The following is a 19647-nucleotide window of genomic DNA, read 5'->3' as shown; positions in this document are numbered from 1 at the left end:
CTTTCAGGCAGACACACCCACAGCAACACCCATGTGGAAATGTGGATTTTCCTGATCAGTTATGTCCCCTATCTTGGACCCCAACGGTTCTATATGCATGTTACAAGTACATGTATGTTCCCTCCAGTTCCAGTTTCTAAGACGCAAACATATGTGTGTCTACCGTCAACATGTTCTCTGTCAGATCCGCCATCAATGGGCTGGATATTCGATTCCTAAGTATGAAAGGCCACCGACTTTATATGGCTAAGTTACTCCATTTTTACAGTTCAGGCGAGTAGGCCCGATTCTGTCCTCAAAGCCTTTCCCTGCTCTCTGTCTCTGACAGCTTCAGCTTGAGCTCGCATCTGTATCCATGAACTTTGTCCTACTCCCTGTGCAGCTAACGGTGCCTGCCTCGGCCAGTTTTCGCCTGTCTGCCAAGAAGTTGTATTTCACCTTCGAATTATCTATTTTGCTCTCCAGCCGATGCATTCCTGTCCAGTGATTTAGGTAAACATTTCCTTTAGCTCACAAGCAAGGGACTCAGCCTTTCCGTCCTCCTGCAAGTGATTCATAGCCCTGTTGCCATGGAAAGTTTTCTATCCCTCGCATCTCATATAGACACTTAGACGCTTGTACACGTACACAGTCAGTATAGAATAGATTCTGTCCGAGAGTCTCTTCCTTGTGGATAACATAGTTCTTTAAACATAGGATGTTAGATATGATTTGGGATTAGGTTGACTTGACCCCCAGACTTCTCGTCTCCACATGTAGAGCTAAAATGTCAAGTCCCCTTCACCCCCTAGTTGCACGTCAATTACACGTCATGCTGCCGCGCGCGCATCTATGCCAAGTATTATCTTATAGATCCACCTATGTCTGATAATTCTAACCAATCATGTTTCTTTTATTCCTTATTACGCCTAGTTTCGATTATGTCACTGTTTTGTCACTTTTCTTATCAAATGTTACGCCTTCTACATTCGTTTCATTGTAATGTACTTATTATAAAAATACATGTCTGTTAATAAATTATTGTACTTCACTTCCTGAACCCTCGTGGTGACGGAACCTGAAGGCCGCGACTCGAGTCGGCCATTTTGAATGGAATAAAGCCCATTAGAAAACCTCTTATACCACGGATTCTGCCTCTTGTTATTTTGAGCTATTTATTTTATTTTAAGATTCCGTATGAAATTCAGTCCGGTATTTTTATTTACCACATAATGGCGCCCGAACAGGGACACTTTCTCATCTCACGCGCCGGCGGTGCGTTGCAGGCCCGGTCTCCTGCCACAGCTGGACGGACCATAAACGCGTACCAGCAGGATTTCCTGTAAGCTCCCTCCGGTCAAGTGGGGGCGACTGAGGCTGCGATCAACCCAGACGAGGCGGTGAGAAGTGCGAAGTATCCCGACCAGAGCCTAGCTGAGAGAGCAAGATCCGAGGTATACAGAGGCCCACCAGGTTTTCCGAAATCCCGACGTCCAGAGGGTCCGATGTCCGCAGTTATCGAGTCCTGTCCCTTCTCTGAGGCCTTCCGTTTCAAGGAGCTACTCGGTGAGTACCATCGCCGGGGAGGCGTGTTGACGCGCACATAGGTTGTGCCGGTCAAGACGGATTTGGGTACACAAATCCGGTCTGCACTGTTTAGCAGTGTATATGTACTGTTTAGCAGTATATCAAGTATTCCGAAGTATTCAGTTATTGTCAAGAATTCAGCGTGGTGATTAGTTAGGCAGACTGTCATCATTGTCGATCATTGTTATAATGTTTAATGTTTAATGTTTAAAGTATTCAGAAATGTCTTGCATATTGTGGTATGAATGACTGTTCATTGTTCACTGTTCATTTATGGTGTTTTTCGTATTAAGAAAATTCAAGAGTAAGTATCAGATCAGTTGTCAATATGCCGCTCTTCTCGAAGTTAAGACAGATTACTACCAGAAAAGGGGTGCTTGAAGAAGCAGTTCCTATTCCTCCTAGGGACACCCCAGGGCATTTTATGTACCATAAACATGGCTTAGATGCCATATTGTTTCTTGATCTATGGGTAGATTATACCAAAGGATTACCGGAAAGTCAAAGGTGGCCCATAGCGGGAACCTGGGATGCAGAGTGCATCATGAAAGTGGAGGAAGAGTTATGGAAAAGAAAGGTCAGACAGTCACAGAAAGACGCTGTTGAGTTATGGCGTAAAGAATCTCATAGACGAACAGAAAAAGCACGTAGACAAGAAGAGAGGAGTAAAGAAAGTTCAAATAAAGTTCAAGAAAATCTATTAATTGAGGAAGGTATCCGAGTGAAATCAGAACAAGTGAATAGACAAAGAAATGCTCTTATGAATGGTATGTATCCCCTTCTAGCCGAAGGACTACCTAAGGCTGTTACAGAGATGCCAAAAGACTTGCCACCCCCATTATTTCCAATTAAGGTACATCCAAAGGGGCATCCCAGAACCGCAGAAGATGTTTTTCTTTCCTCATATCTAGACGATGCAGCTCCCGAGTATGCTAACGCCACACCACATAGACCGTCTGGCGGAGGGGTTCAACGTCAGGATCAGGTATCTGTCCCCGTGCAACAGCAAGTCCCGATACAAGCTTCGGCAAGCACATCTGTTTCCGCATCTGTCTCCGCAGTCGATCCTATAGGGGTATCGACACCCGTAGTTGCTGTGTCACGTTCAACGAATCCATTCACACCCGACGCCCCAGATGGGGCCACGGGAGGTGCTAGCAGTACTTTTACACCACCTAGAATAAATAAACTTGTCTTTCAAGAGTCAACACATTTACGTACACCAAAATTCGTAAATGAACGTACGCTTAAGGAACTCCTTGTAAATTGTAGATATGACCCCGTGGTCGGTAAAGAGGACGAAATGGTCCTGGCATCATTACGTATCAGACGAGCCGCAGAGTATTTAGCAAGGTTACCAGGAATGACTACGCATCTGGATAACATATATCATTTTGTTCAAACAGGACGAGATCCAGGATGTATTAACAGAGCTATGGAATTCCAGAAAGTAGAAATACAGGGGGAACTGTTACGTTTCCTCATAAACTGTGTAATCAGAAATCAAGATCGTCCGGGGGTAGACCCGAATGCAATGCTTATTCTTACAAGATGGAGTCAGAATATATCAGAAGGGAGACACGATAAGCAAAATTGTATAATAGCCATGTGCCGAAAAATCCGTAAAGAAATAGAGCGTATTCATGAAGAAAGATTGGGAACAGACGAGTTTGAGCAAGATGAAGTGTCCGAATCAGGGAACTCTGCAAGACAGTCAGAGACCATAGCCTATGTAGGCAGAGGAAGATCTTGTGAAAATACTAGATGTTTTTCTGATCCAATACACTCTGTATGTCCAAATAATAGCAGAACGTATCCGACGCCTGTAATGAATCTGAAGTCTCCTGAACATTTGTTTCAAGCCGCAGATAAAATACTACGAGAACGAAGGGGTTATCACCTCCTCGATTCCACGGATGAGCAAGAATTAGCCAGATCAGCCGTTCACTGGATTGACAGTCCTGAAAAATACGGTGATGAGACCGTAGCACACACGTTTTTTAACCTCAGTACAGATGAACAACGTTTAGCTGGAATATATATGATTCAGCAACTCCTCATATTATATAAGAGCCAACATGCTGACCCTGGTCCTTTACCTGATATATTAACGGAACTTCTTACGTACAGATGGAGAGGTTCTAGTAACAAGCTAATTAAAGAGATATTAGTGTCACGTAAGCAGTATGTCCTTTTTGTAAGTCCGGATTCTCTCTCGCTGCCCCACAGAGAAAGAGCGCCGTACTATATGGATAGACAAAATCCCCTACGAGAAGTGCACCCAATAAAAGGCGAAGACAATGAGTTTCACCGTGTATTTGTTTACACACCCATATCAAAAATGGAATTATTAGAAATGAAGAAAGTAGTACCTAGTCATGACAAAGACCCAGCGGGTTTCCACCGAGAAATTAAAGACATGTTACTGATGGGAGAGTACACCTTTCCTGATATTATGACGATATTAAAGGTGCTTTTGCCTGCTGGCATATATGAAAAACTGAAAGAAAAAGAGTGGGAAGTGGGAGACCAAAAGATAGACTGGACAGCATTAGCAGAGGAAGAAAGGAGCCGAGCTGCAGGTTCAGGGCTCGGGGATAAAGTTAAACTATTACCAGGTTTACTAGTACAGGTACTACCACGTTTATTAACTACAAAAAAGGAAGATTGGGGTGCAATCACAGCCTGTAAACAAAAGCAAGATGAAGACACAAGCGATTATTATGCTCGATTTGAAAAATGTTTTGGTATAAATAGTGGTATAAAAGCAAGTAGTGACTCATATCCACATTTATTTGTGACAAAATTAGTGGAAAATGCATTGCCTCCAGTGAAGAATAGAATATTGAAATTCGAGAGTACCTGGCAAAGTAACACTCCGTCGCAAATGCTACAAATGTTACAGTATCATCACAATAGAATTAGGGATGAACAAGAACACGAGCATAGACGCATGAAGGATACAAAAATGAAAATGCTAGTTTCTCAGACAGTACCAGCAGATGGTCACAAAAAGGGTGTGACACATTCTGGTGATTCTGCAGTTCCTGTAAAAGGAACCTGCAATTACTGTAAACAACTAGGCCATTATGTACACGATTGTCCAGTCCTGAAACGAAATATAGCTACAGGTATTGCAAAAGAGAGACCACGATTAGTTAGACAAGATCAGAATGAACAAGGAGCTATGCAGCATGGACAGTCCATGCCAGTTCAGCAACAGTCCATGCCAGCCTCACAGCAACCCATACAGTTTGTGCCAGCTGCACCACCGTTGCCTGCTACTGCCACACAAACCACAACACGACAAATGTATCAGACTGCACAGTATGAATACCCTGAGTATCAGCGTTACGCATGAACAAGCCTAGAGAGGGAAGTTGACTTACCGCTTATCGAGATTCCTGTAGATCAAGAAGGACCTTATGTACATAGTGAATTATTAGGTCAAGATAGAAAATTCTTACTCGATACAGGGGCAAGTCGAACAACCATAAAACGTAGTGAAGTTCCAGGGGCACCCCTCTCAGGCTCTCAAAATGTTTCCCTTGGTTTTTCGGGAAAACCTATTGTTAATGAAGTATCACAGCCTCTACCACTTACGATAGGACCTTTGACACGAACTACAGACTTATTGCTTACTAAATCATGCCCAGAAAATCTGTTAGGAATTAAGACTCTGAAAGCACTAGGAGCCATAATATGTTGTTCTCCGGAAGGAGTAAGGTTGTTTTTGCGTGATTTTAAAGGTCACTATGTGTCTAGAGACATGGATCCCCGACTACAGACTTTACCAGTACATCTATGGGCACAAGGCCCTACGGATGTTGGCTGCATGAACATTACACCATATCGAGTTACATTGAAAGCAGGAGTGGTACTACCACGAATGCGACAATACAAGTTACCGCATGATGCTGTAGTGGCTTTGTTGAAAATCATTGATGAGCTGATTGCCCAGGGAGTAGTTGTAGAAACAGACTCCAATGTATGTAATTCACCGATAATTCCGATTCTTAAACGAACTGATCCTACTGCTCCGCCAGTATACCGATTGGTTATTGATTTGCGTGAACTAAACAAGTGTATTGTACCACAATTCCCTGTGGTCCCTGATATATCATCATTGTTGACAGCAATTGATTCCGAAGCAACATTCTTTACTGTAATTGATCTCAAGAATGCCTTTTTCAGCGTCCCAATAGATCCGGAAAGCCAATACTTGTTCGGATTCAGTTTAAATGGGCGCAGCTTTAAATTCTCACGCGCTCCTCAAGGATTTACAGAAAGCCCCAGCATCTACAGCCAAGCACTGAAACGAGAACTTGACAGTATCCACATGCCAGTCAATACTGCACTGCTTCAATATGTCGATGATCTGCTGATCACCGCGAGAAGCGAGTCAGAATGTGAAAAAGCTTCTCTGACAGTTTTACATTTCCTAGCCGACAAGGGGCACAAGGTGTCCCCTTCTAAGCTGCAATTCTGTGTTCAGCGAGTTATTTATCTTGGTCACTCGCTGTCCAAGGAGGGAAGGCAGCTTACACCAGATCGCATCCAGTTAATTGCTAACATGTCAATACCCCAGACACAAAAGGAGGTGCGGGCTTTCATAGGCCTCACTTCATATTGTAGGCAGTGGATCCCTCAGTACGCATTTCTAGCAAAACCACTCATTCAGTTAACCACACAGGAGGCAGCCACATCGACTGTTCTCCCTTGGACTCAGGAACATACACAAGCTTTTGAAAGCCTAAAGGAAGCTTTATGTCAAGCACCTGTTTTAGCAACACCATGTTATAACAAACATTTTACACTCTTTGTTACAGAACGCGAAGGTACTGCCTTGTCAGTACTCACTCAGGATCAAGCAGGATCATGCAAGCCATGTGCTTATTTTTCCAGTACATTAGATCCCGTAGCTCAGGCTTTGCCTGCATGCCTGAAATCAGTGGCAGCGACAGCTTTAGCAATCAGACAAAGCGATGCCATAGTATTAGGACACCCATTGACAGTACAAGTACCACATGCAGTAGAGGTTCTTGTGAACCGAACACAAACACAACACTTGACCATAGCAAGACTTACCGGTTATGAACTGACATTGTTTCAACCACACATAGAGATCCGACGGTGTAATACATTGAATCCTGCTACACTATTACCTGTAATTGGAACAGACCCACTAGCTCATGATTGTGTTGAAATCATTGAAATAAAGACGAAACCTAGACAAGACTTGACAGACGTTCCATTGTTAGATCCAGACCTGACGTTGTATGTAGACGGATCATGCATGAGAGCAAGTACAGGAGATTTAGTGGCCGCGTATGCAGTCACAACAGACACTGAAGTTATTGAGACACATTGTATAGATACTCTGTCAGCCCAAGCAGCAGAACTTATTGCTCTAACGCAAGCCTGTATTCAAGCCACAAATAAGAAAGTTAATGTATACACTGACTCACGTTATGCATTCGGAGTTGTACACGACTTCGGCGTGCTGTGGCGAGAGAGAGGTTATTTAACGTCCCATGGTGCCCACATTCAGCACGGACCCCTCATTCATGCCTTGTTAGACGCAATACATCTACCCACTGCTATATCGATTATGAAATGTAAAGCACACACGAAGGTTACTGATACCATTTCTCAAGGCAATGATTTAGCTGACAAAACAGCTAAACAGACTGCTCAGAATCGCACATTAGACAGGACAAAGCCAATAGTTCAGACACCAACACAGTGTATGACAATTAAGGATCCCGCACTTGACGTAATTGACATACAGACACATGCCACAGCAGAAGAAATAAAGAAGTGGACTGAACTAGGAGGGATCCAGACAGATCAAGGGTGGATGACGAAGGAGAAATCTGTATGGTTTCTCCCTGATTCCATGGTTCAAGCCATTATAGCTACAGTTCACAGTCCAGCACATTTAGGAGAGAAGGCTATGCTAGACAGCATTCAGCACATTTGGTTCAACAAACATTTACGAGCAGCAGCTAAACAAAAAGTTCGTACCTGTATGATATGTTGTCAGTTTAATCCAGGAAAGAGTGTTCCCGTAGAGCAGGGTGGATTTCAGCCTCCTGACCATCCTTTTGAAATCCTCCAGATGGATTATATTCAGATGGAACGTTGTCGAGGATTCAAATATGTCCTCGTAGTTGTCTGCGCTCTCTCCCGTTGGACAGAGGCGTATCCCGTATCAGATTACACTGCCCCGACTACTGCCAAGCAGCTAGTTCGAGAATTCTTCCCACGGTACGGTTTACCACGTGTTGTATATTCAGATAACGGTCAGCCTTTCTCATCCGAATTAATGAAACATGTCTCACTCTTGTTGGGATATCAGTGGAAATTCCACTGTGTCCGACACCCCGAGGCAGCAGGTCTCGTAGAAAGACATAACCAGACACTGAAAATCAGACTGTCCAAAATATGTAGAGAGAAAGGTGTCGACTGGATAGTAGCATTACCAGTTGCACTCTTTTACATGAGAATGGTAGCACACTCTAGAACAGGGCTATCCCCGTATGAGGTGATCTTTGGTAGACCACCGAATATGTGGGGGACGCCTATACCACGCAAAATAACTGACATTGACTGTAACATGCTGACAGATTACTTGGCTTCCTTGATGTCTGCACTACAATCTTCTCGTTCACAGGTAGCTGCAGCCTTTCCCGACAACACTGAGGCGAAACCCCATGACGTTGTTCCGGGTAATCTTGTCTTTGTGAGAAATTTCGACAGGAAAAGTCAACTGGAGCCCAGGTGGAAAGCACCCAAGTTGGTCCTGTTGACCACAAGAACAGCCGTGAAGATCGAGGGACGCAAAGGGTGGATTCATTCAAGTCACGTCAAAAAATTTCATGGACTACCTTCAGATATAGACACTGTGCCCTGCACTCCCTCACAGACTGATTCAAAACTTCCTTTTGTTGAACAGAATGACTCTCAGTACTATAAATTAAAGCTTAGGCCCAAACAGTCGAGCAATTTGATTGTTTAAGTCCTCTCCAAGGTGAAGCGGTTGAATTGTCTCCGACATGTATCCCTTGGACCTGAGTAGAGAAAATACCCGAGAAATGTTGAAACGACAGGCGTATTGTAAATCACTGCGTAGCTACTGTATGAGGACATTATTAATTTTGTTTTTATTGAGTATTTTAGTAATTATTACGAGTGTGATTTTGCACATATATCATCCTATCTCTAGACATGTATATAATGTTGCTGCAGAACATTCTTTTAGTGACCTACCGCCACATGAATTATCTTATAGACTTGCGCTGCGCAATAACACCTTCATTAGTATGTTACATCATTCCCATCAGACTAGTAATGCGACCAATTGTTGGGTGTGTGGCCGACTTCCTCCCTATCAGAATAACTAAGGAGTTCTGCCTTTCTTTCCACATCCATTCACACACAATGGCTCCTGTGGAGCGTGGTTTAGTGTATTAAATTCCATAGACCCAGACACAGCAGTTTATCAACAACATTGGATATGGGGAAATCTGGATCTAGTTTTATTCAAAGTCTGTCACCCTAATAAGGAGGGTCACCCCAGTAGAACAGGAACTGATTTAGAAAATGAAGTGTATAAATTAGGTAATTTTACGCCTAATCTTATGATTCTGAATGTCAAATCCGAAGTTGAACTAATTCTGCCCACTATGTCAGTATTTCCAGTTAAGGGTGAATTATGTGTAAGAAAAGTTGGTTCCATACATATGGGCCATAGCCAATGCGTTACTACAGTAGAATATAGTGATCAAGGTAAATCTTCTTTTAGAGCTTCTCGCCATTCTTACTTCATATGTGGTCAGACGGCATATATGCGTCTGCCTCTAGATTGGGATGGTACCTGTTACATAGCATTCCTTTTGCCACCTGTTTTCCTAGCTCCTCCTGATTATTATCGAAATGTTCATTTAGTACACAATAGAGAGCAAAGAGATCTCCCAGTTGTCGATTATACTGAGACAGCATGGGACAAGTATGTAGATTTCAATAAAGGTATCTTTCCCTATATAGGTACAATATCAAATAGTAAGCTGATACGCAGACTCACCAAGACTCTTGAAGCTGTAGTAAACGAGACTATAGCCGCCCTAGGCAATCTGACAGAGGAACAATCAGTGATGAGAATTGTTGTTCTCCAGAATCGTCTTGTCCTTGACGTCATCCTGGCCGATAGGGGCGGAGCTTGCAGGGTCATCGGATCCAGCTGCTGCATATTCATACCAGAAAATTCGCCATCTGTATATAAAGCTATAACACGCCTTCATAAGATTGTAAGCCAGATACACGAGAATACAGGCACTTGGACGTGGTCCGGGTGGTTTTGGAGTGTGATATCAGCCTGGGGATGGAGAGTTTTATCCTTCCTAGGTATTGGCCTTCTTATGCTCTTCAGTTGTTGTTTATGCCTGCAAGGTGGACCAGCGATTTGTGGTCTGTGTGCCACATCATGCATTCCACATCACAGGTCCCGTTCAGAATGCCGGAAGGAAGAAGAAATGATGCTCCATGAGCAAATCAATGGAATGATGAAGATTGATGTCTCGTGAAGGGCAAGAAGGGGACAAGGAGGGAATGTGGAAATGTGGATTTTCCTGATCAGTTATGTCCCCTATCTTGGACCCCAACGGTTCTATATGCATGTTACAAGTACATGTATGTTCCCTCCAGTTCCAGTTTCTAAGACGCAAACATATGTGTGTCTACCGTCAACATGTTCTCTGTCAGATCCGCCATCAATGGGCTGGATATTCGATTCCTAAGTATGAAAGGCCACCGACTTTATATGGCTAAGTTACTCCATTTTTACAGTTCAGGCGAGTAGGCCCGATTCTGTCCTCAAAGCCTTTCCCTGCTCTCTGTCTCTGACAGCTTCAGCTTGAGCTCGCATCTGTATCCATGAACTTTGTCCTACTCCCTGTGCAGCTAACGGTGCCTGCCTCGGCCAGTTTTCGCCTGTCTGCCAAGAAGTTGTATTTCACCTTCGAATTATCTATTTTGCTCTCCAGCCGATGCATTCCTGTCCAGTGATTTAGGTAAACATTTCCTTTAGCTCACAAGCAAGGGACTCAGCCTTTCCGTCCTCCTGCAAGTGATTCATAGCCCTGTTGCCATGGAAAGTTTTCTATCCCTCGCATCTCATATAGACACTTAGACGCTTGTACACGTACACAGTCAGTATAGAATAGATTCTGTCCGAGAGTCTCTTCCTTGTGGATAACATAGTTCTTTAAACATAGGATGTTAGATATGATTTGGGATTAGGTTGACTTGACCCCCAGACTTCTCGTCTCCACATGTAGAGCTAAAATGTCAAGTCCCCTTCACCCCCTAGTTGCACGTCAATTACACGTCATGCTGCCGCGCGCGCATCTATGCCAAGTATTATCTTATAGATCCACCTATGTCTGATAATTCTAACCAATCATGTTTCTTTTATTCCTTATTACGCCTAGTTTCGATTATGTCACTGTTTTGTCACTTTTCTTATCAAATGTTACGCCTTCTACATTCGTTTCATTGTAATGTACTTATTATAAAAATACATGTCTGTTAATAAATTATTGTACTTCACTTCCTGAACCCTCGTGGTGACGGAACCTGAAGGCCGCGACTCGAGTCGGCCATTTTGAATGGAATAAAGCCCATTAGAAAACCTCTTATACCACGGATTCTGCCTCTTGTTATTTTGAGCTATTTATTTTATTTTAAGATTCCGTATGAAATTCAGTCCGGTATTTTTATTTACCACACCCATGAGACGCCCCTTTCACGCAGACACACCCACAGCACCCATGAGACACCACTTTCACACAGACACACCCACAGCACCCATGAGACTCCCCTTTCACGCAGACACACAGACAGCAACACCCATGAGACGCCCCTTTCTTTCAGACACACCCACAGCAACACCCATGAGACGCCCCTTTCATGCAGACACACCCACAGCAATACCCATGAGATGCTCCTTTCACGCAGACACACCCACAGCAACACTCATGAGACGCCCCTTTCACGCAGATACACCCACAGCACCCATGAGACGCCCTTTTCACTCAAACACATCCACAGCAACAACCATGAGACACACCTTTCACGCAGACACACCCACAGCACCCATGAGATGCCCCTTTCGCGCAGACACACCCACAGCACCCATGAGACACCCCTTTCATGCAGACACACAGACAGCAACACCCATGAGACGCCCCTTTCTTTCAGACACACCCACAGCAACACCCATGAGACGCCCCTTTCATGCAGACACACCCACAGCAACACCCATGAGATGCTCCTTTCACGCAGACACACCCACAGCAACACTCATGAGACGCCCCTTTCACGCAGATACACCCACAGCACCCATGAGACGCCCTTTTCACTCAAACACATCCACAGCAACAACCATGAGACACACCTTTCACGCAGACACACCCACAGCACCCATGAGATGCCCCTTTCGCGCAGACACACCCACAGCAACACCCATGATGAGACGCTTCTTTCACGCAGATACAGCCACAGCAACACCCACGAGACGCCCCATTCATGCAGAAACACCCAGAGCAACATCCATGAGACACCAATTTCACGCCGACACACCCACAGCAACACCCATGAGACGCCCCTTTCACGCAGACACACCCACAGCAACACCCATTAGATGCCCCTTTCACGCAGACACACCCACAGCAACACACATGAGACACCCCTTTCACGCAGACACACCCACAGCAACACCCATGAGACGCCCGTTTCACACAGACACACCCACAGCAACACCCACGAGACCTCATTGGGGGCTTTCAGAGACTCACAGTAGTACACTTCTAAAGCCCCCAAGACCTTAGGGGAGGCACTCCGAGACTCACAGGAGTGCACAGCTAAAGCCCCCAGGACATCAGAGGAGGCCCTCAGTGAGTCACAGGAGTACTCTTCTAAAGGCCTCAGATGAGGCACTTAGAGACTCACAGGAGTACACTTTTAAAGCCCCAAGGACCACAGAGGATGCACTCAGAGACTCACAGGAGTACACTTCTAAAGCCCCAGGACCTCAGAGGAGGCACTCAGAGACTCATAGAGTACACGTCTAAAGCCCTCTGGACCTCAGGGGATGCACTTACAGTCTCAGGAGTACACCTCTGAAGCCCCCAGGACCTAAGGCGAAGCACTCAGAGACTCACAGGAGTACACTTCTAAAACCCCCTAGACCTCACAGGAGGCACTTACAGACTCAAAGTAGTACACTTCTAAAGCCCCAAGACCTCAGCCGAGGCACCAAAAAACTCACTGAAGTAGACTTCTAAAGCCTTCACATTAGTTCACTTCTAAAGCCCCCAGTACCTAAGGGGGGTCACACAGAGACTCACAGGAGTACACTTCAAAAGCCCCAAGGACCACTTGGGAGGCACTCAGGGACTTACAGGAATACACTTCTAAAGCCCCGAAGACCTCAGAGGAGACACTAAGAGACTCAAAGGAGTACCCTTCTAAAGCCCCCAAGACCTCAGGGGAGGCACTCCGAGACTCACAGGAGTACACTTCTGAATCCCCCAAGACCTCAGGGGAGGGCAACAGAGACTCACAGGAGTACCCTTCTAAAGACTTCCTGGACCTCAGGGGAAGCACTTACAGACTCACAGGAGTACACTTCTAAAACCCCTGGAACCTCAGGGGGGGCACTCAGAGACACACAGTAGTACACTTCTAAAGCCCCAAAGACCTCAGAGGACATACATAGAGACACATAGGAGTACACTTCTAAAGCCCCCAAGACTTCAGAGGGGGCACACAGAGACTCACAGGAGTACCCTTCTAAAGCCCCCAAGAGCTCAGCCCAGGCACCAAGAGAATCACAGGAGTAGACTTCAATAGCCTTCACAGGAGTACACTTCTAAAGCCCCCATGACCTCAGGGGTGGCACACAGAGACTCACAGGAGTACACTTCTAAAGCCCCCATGACCTCAGGGGTGGCACACAGGGACTCACAGGAGTACACTTCTAAACCCCCATGACCTCAGGGGTGGCACACAGAGACTCACAGCAGTACACGTCTAAGCCCCCAGAATCTCAGAGGACCCACTCAGAGACTCATAGGAGTACACTTCTGAAGCCCTTAGGACCTCACTAGAGGCACTCAGAGACACGCAGGAGGCTCATGGCGCTTCCTTCTGCCATCTTTGTCGGTAGTGCGTCCGTTGTTCACGGTACGATCTCTAGGTGATGGGCCCGAATCCCGTCGCTTGCCACCAATGTTAGACGGCGACCTCAGAGGAGCCCGGAAGGGGGTCCTGACTACCCTGAGACCCACCCTCGTAGTATCGTAGCCGGGCACTGGCGGGAGACTCCCCAGGGGGAGGAATCTCGCAGCTAGGATCGTACTTCTGGCACCACACGACACAGAGTGACCACACTGGGTTTTCTCAGAAAACAATCTTTATCAAGTAGGTTATCACGGCAAATATGTACAAGGTGAGCACGGGCTCAAGAGTCTCGGAAAGGTAGGGGGTAGCGGGACAGTCTTTGGCAAAGGTTCAAGCAGGGACGTATCCGGCGCACAGCTCACAATCCTCGAGCTGGGGGATACGTGGTCGTAGTCGGGGTCCGGCGGGACCGTGAGAGTCTGGGGGAACCGCGAGTCACTCAGCGGGCTCAGGTACAAGTTCGGAGGTCTTACGATCTTCAAGGAGCCGCGAGTCACTCAGCAGGCTCAGGTACGAGTTCGGAGGTCTTACGATCTTCAGGGAGCCGCGAGTCACTCAGCAGGCTTAGGCACAAGTTCGGAGGTGTTACGATCTTCAAGGAGCCGCGAGTCACTCAGCAGGCTTAGGCACAAGTTCGGAGGTGTTACGATCTTCAAGGAGCCGCGAGTCACTCAGCAGGCTTAGGCACAAGTTCGGAGGTGTCACGATCTTCAAGGAGCCGCGAGTCACTCAGCAGGCATAGGTTGGATCGGTTCCAGGAGCCGCGACCACGTCGGCAGGCTCTCGTTGTTCCAGCGTGGAATCTACCGGACAGACCCAGAGCACCCCTTGTTATAGGTCGACCCTCCTTTGATGTCCGGAGTCTGTGCAGGCAGGGGTCTTGTCACCTGGGGGTCGCTTGTCGGGATTTCCTGCTATTGTCTTTTGATCCCTTTCAGGGCCGGGTCGGGAGGAGTCCCAGACACCCAGCAGGCACGGAGCCAGCCCGCTGGGAGGCCGGAGGGCCGATCGAACCCCATCGTCCCAGGGGAGTTCAGAGGTGCGATAGAAACTGCTCCTCCCTCTCTCATCCCCTGGAAGCGTGATGTCCTCCAGCCGGAGTGGCGCCTCTAGGTCAGGGTCGCGCTGGGGCCGGGCGGCCATCTTGGTGCATGAAGTGGGCACGCGGGCCCGGGGTGGCCGAAAGGAGAGAGGCCATGGACGAGGATGCCCGGGTCGGGTGCGGGTGTTCTGGTAGGAAGGGCCGGCTAGGCCGTGTGTTTGGGCTGCAGGTACCAGGTTTCGGTGGTGCGGGGGCACGGAGGGCCATTCTATGAGGCCGGGTCCAACACAGGAGTACACTTCTAAAGCCCCCAGGACCTCAGAAGAGGCACTCAGAGACTCATAGGAGTACACTTCTAAAGCCCCCAGGTCCTCAGGGGGGGCACTTACAGACTCACAGGAGTACCCTTTTAAAGCCCCAAAGACCTGAGGAGAGGCACTTAGAAACTCACAGGCTATCAAGCAGGGGCCAGGCCAGGTTCAGTAGCCACTGATCTGCTGGCCAGTTTCAAGAAAGGTTCCTTGTATCCTTTTGTATCCCTGTAGCTTGAACAGAAGCTTGTCCCTTTGAGTTCACTTGTTTACCCTCAGTACGTGAGGGAGAACAGGTCCAGTATTCTAAGTTCCTCTGAGGCCTCAGACAGCAGGTTCAGTCCTCTTCTATCCTTCCACTGATCCTGGCATTCTTTAAGAAGGGTGCTGTGAGTGCCACTGTATGCTTGGCATGGGTTTGCCTGGGGGGTTTGAGAACTCCTGCGCACTACCTAACCAGATGGTTTTGTATGGGATAAGGTATCATTTAATGTGTATGGTCCCACTGAACTTTTACAAATTTCACATTTCTTTTAAAATTCCTTAAATGGAATGATCTCTTTTAGTACTGATTCTGATTATTGAAATACAGTGTATGAAATGTTAGAAGATTTGGAACATTCAACTGTGTTTTCTTCTGATCAAGTATATTATGAAACAGCTAATTTTGATGAGATGTTTTGTTTTCAACATTACAGATATCTTTTTCTACACACAGCTAGCATTCCTCATGACATTTGTAACTTCACACAATGGGAACATTCAAAATCATTTGCAGTGCAATTTGACTATTCTTCCAAGTATGACATCTCTGACCCAGCCTCTTTTTATTATAGGCTTGCATCGTCAGCTGCAAAGAAATATATATTAAATAATAGCAAGCTGATATACTCCGCTTCTTTCTAAGTCTGGGTGGTGAACTCCGCTCCGCTCATGGAGTTTGCAGAGTTTTCCACACTCTGCATTATGCGGAGCTCGCGGAGTTCGGAGCAGAGCTTTTTCCCCACTCACGTTTGTCAATGTCAAGTTGGCGAGCGAGTAAAATCCAGCTCCCGGCGAGATTCTTCCTCATTCGCGATCGTCAACATCAAGTTGGCGAGCGCAAGTGTGGAAAATGAACCTCCCAGTGAGATTGCTCAACGTGGGTGGTCAGATTTCTCATTGCGAGTGGTCACGTATGCTCGCGACTGCTCGAGTTGAGAAACTGTCCGTTCATGTTGAGAAAGCTGCCGCTTGAGTACAAATCTACTCAAGCTGCATAAAGAAAGCAGCACCCACTTGCACTGTGCATGGTGCCATTTGCGATGAGTGCACAGTGCAGACAAGCACCTGGCACTGAAAATCACAGCAAACGGCATTTATCTAACGCACTCCATTGCTTGCGGAGCTCCGCGTAGCGCAGCAGAGTTTTTTTTGCACTTCGCAGAGTTCTGAGTAGTGGAACAGTGCGAACTCCACCCAGGCTTACTTCTTTCCTTTTCCAGCAATCTCTACAGGGCCTGCTAGAGGTATCAGTTCTGAATAATGAAATTCCAAAAACCCAGAGAGAGCAGTTTAAAACTATGGTAGGGGAGTTGATACAAATCAAAAATGTAATGCCCTCCATAGTTAGGCCAGTGGGGGATCAACAAGAAAGATTATAAAAAAGACGGGGGAAAGGATGAGTTACAAGCAGTATATACCACAGCCAAGGAGGCAGAAGAACATCCCTAGTAAAGGCCGACCCTCAAGGAGGCAGGGAAAAGGGCAGGGAGTAGGGATTGAACAAGAGCCTATAAGAAAGACTGTGTCCCAAGCTCCAAAAGATCATAATATCCCGAAAAAAGAAAATCTATTAGCACCTTGGAAGAACAAAGGAAACAGGAAAATGATATAGGAATAACCAAAAACAGTAAAGTTAATTCTAAGAAAACCCCGGTAAAATGGGGCAATGGGGAAAGAAGGATAGAAAAGAAGTTACAAGCAGGACCTAGTAGCCTTAGTGGCACAAGGGGTTCATGGAAGAGAGACAAGGATGGGGAATTTAAGGTAAGAAGGGAGGAGTGCCAAGAGGGGCGTCCACTGGGTCTTGTGTTAGAACGTAGTCAGGATCTGTGGGTATTTTTTGAGCCAAAAGGATGTGGTAAAGGTGGGAAAAAAGCCAGGAAATTAAACCCTCTAAATTGTTCTCAACTCATCTGGTCAATATCCAAATGTGTAAGCCTTCATAATATTGGTACTGAGGACCATAGGGAAGTAGGATTCTTGACAAACAACAAAGGGGGTGAAGTAACCATGGTCCTCTCTTATTCAACATTAGTAAAACCCGCAATAAAAAACGGAGAATATGAGCTACAAATGGAGGACATCAGAATAGTGGAAAAGGATGAATTGCTGAATAATAAGCATGAACCATGCTGGGCTGGGGGTACGACAGATAAGATTGATTATCTCCCGTAGAGATAATAAGGAAGATCTTGAAATAACCGTTACCTCTAATGCATTAGAGAGAGGTGAAGAAGATATGCTAGTGGGGAACAGATATAGAGCCCTTGCATCCGCACACTACGAGAAAGATGGGGGCATGAGTGAGATTGACTAGGTACAAGGGGCGTCACACAGCCTATCCATATTAACCTGGAATATAAACGGGTAGAAGAGAATAGCGACTCATGTAAGTTTTAGTAAGATCCTTGATAGTAAGGATATAGTGTATCTGCAGGAGACGTGGCTCTGCGACGAAACCCTAGTCACAGAAGGGTTTACCCATCATGCGAAAGTTGCAAGGAAGAATCCTTTAGGCAGGCCTTCAGGAGGCCAGTTAATGCTGATCACCATGATTCAAAGAATGAATTGTGATTTTAGAAGGTTTTATTGATGTTTTATTGATGTGGTTTTAAAATGTTTGGGGACCATGGTCTAAATAAACTTGTATTGAATTGATTGATACCTGGCCCACCGTTTTTTCTACCTATTCCTTCCACATTCATCACTTGTTGACTGTTACATAACTACATCTCCTACCTTTTACATGAACTTTTATAAGGTTGCTCAATTTGTAGAAGGCATTTATGTTTTTACTTTCTTCTTGTCTGATGCCAACATAAGTATTTGTAAGGGTCCTAAACTAACAGTGGCAGCAAGAGGGGGAGGCCCCACACGCACACATACACTCACCAATCAACATGCATACTCACTCGCAGCCTAATGCATTCACATGCATGCACACACTCCCATTCACAGCATGCACACACACATATTCACACATACACATACACACACACATAAAACATCAAAAACAGGAACTAACCAGTTGCAGCAGTTATCTCAGCTTCCAAGGTTCCTAAAGGATTGGGACTTTGGTCAGCCAAGGAGAGGAGGCTGTAGTCCCTACCTCATCAAAGAGTGGGGTGGGATTAGTGAGACTTTCCGACCCCACCTGTTAGAAATTGGGTTTCTGGTTGTCAGAGGTATGCACCCTGTCCAAGCAGGAACCAAAATCCTAGTCAGGGTAAGTCAGATACACACCCTCCGTTAACGTGTGCTCACCTTCTTGTAGTTTGGCACAGAGCATTGAGGCTTAACTTAGAAGGCAATGTGTAAAGAATGTGTGCAACACTTCAAACAGTAAAACAGTGAAATCACCACACACAAACAGATACCACACCTGTTTGGAACAATAGAGCTTAATTTAATGAACAAAACAAGACCAAAATGACGAAACCAGATAGGTAGAACCAATTAAACTGTAATGGAGAACAGAAGGCAGCAACCACAGACATCTAGTATTGCTTGACCGGAATAAATCCAAACGTTCAGGCCACCTGCAATGGAGTGTTGGCTGGATAGAGGGACCGACCTTGTCCTGCTGAAAAAGTACCTTGTTGCGCCATCGACTGGCCCGATGCAGAGAAGGTGGTGCATTGTCATCGATCCAGCTGGATGTAGGCGATGCATCAGTTCTGAGCTGCACAACCTGTGATGCATTGGCAGTGGGTTCATAGCATAGGTGATGCGTCGTTGTCAAGCTGCGCAGCCGAGAATGTGAAGTTCTCAAAGCAGGTAATGTGTCTGCGCTGAAGGAGATGTGTTGGTTCTGACCAGCATAACAACGGCGATGGGTGGATTTTGCAGAAAACTATTACAAACCCACTTCAATGGCCCAGGACTGGAATGGTACCACTTGGCAGAGGCTGTAGAAGGGTTTTCAGAAGTATTTGATGTCCCTGAGACTTCATAACAGGAGGCAAGCCAGCAAGCCCTTGGAGTCACTTTGTTTCTGGGGGTGTAGAGATGCCGGTCTAGTCCTTCCTGCTCCCGAGCAAGGAGGGCAGCAGGTAGTAGGGCAGACACAACAAAGCAGCAGTCCAGCTAAGTCCAGCTTAGTCTAGAGAAGTGGCAGTCATATCAACAAAAAGAGCAGTCCTTCTTCCGTGTCTTGTCAAGAATGGTACTGAGTTGGTGGTTTCAAGGAACGAGTACTTATACCCAGTTGTGCATTTGAAG

Source organism: Triturus cristatus, chromosome 2_2, assembly GCF_964204655.1.
Source record: "Triturus cristatus chromosome 2_2, aTriCri1.1, whole genome shotgun sequence".
In the NCBI taxonomy this organism is placed as follows: Eukaryota; Metazoa; Chordata; class Amphibia; order Caudata; family Salamandridae; genus Triturus; species Triturus cristatus.
The sequence above is the reverse complement of the archived record's forward strand: the minus strand, read 5'-3'. Positions refer to the sequence as shown.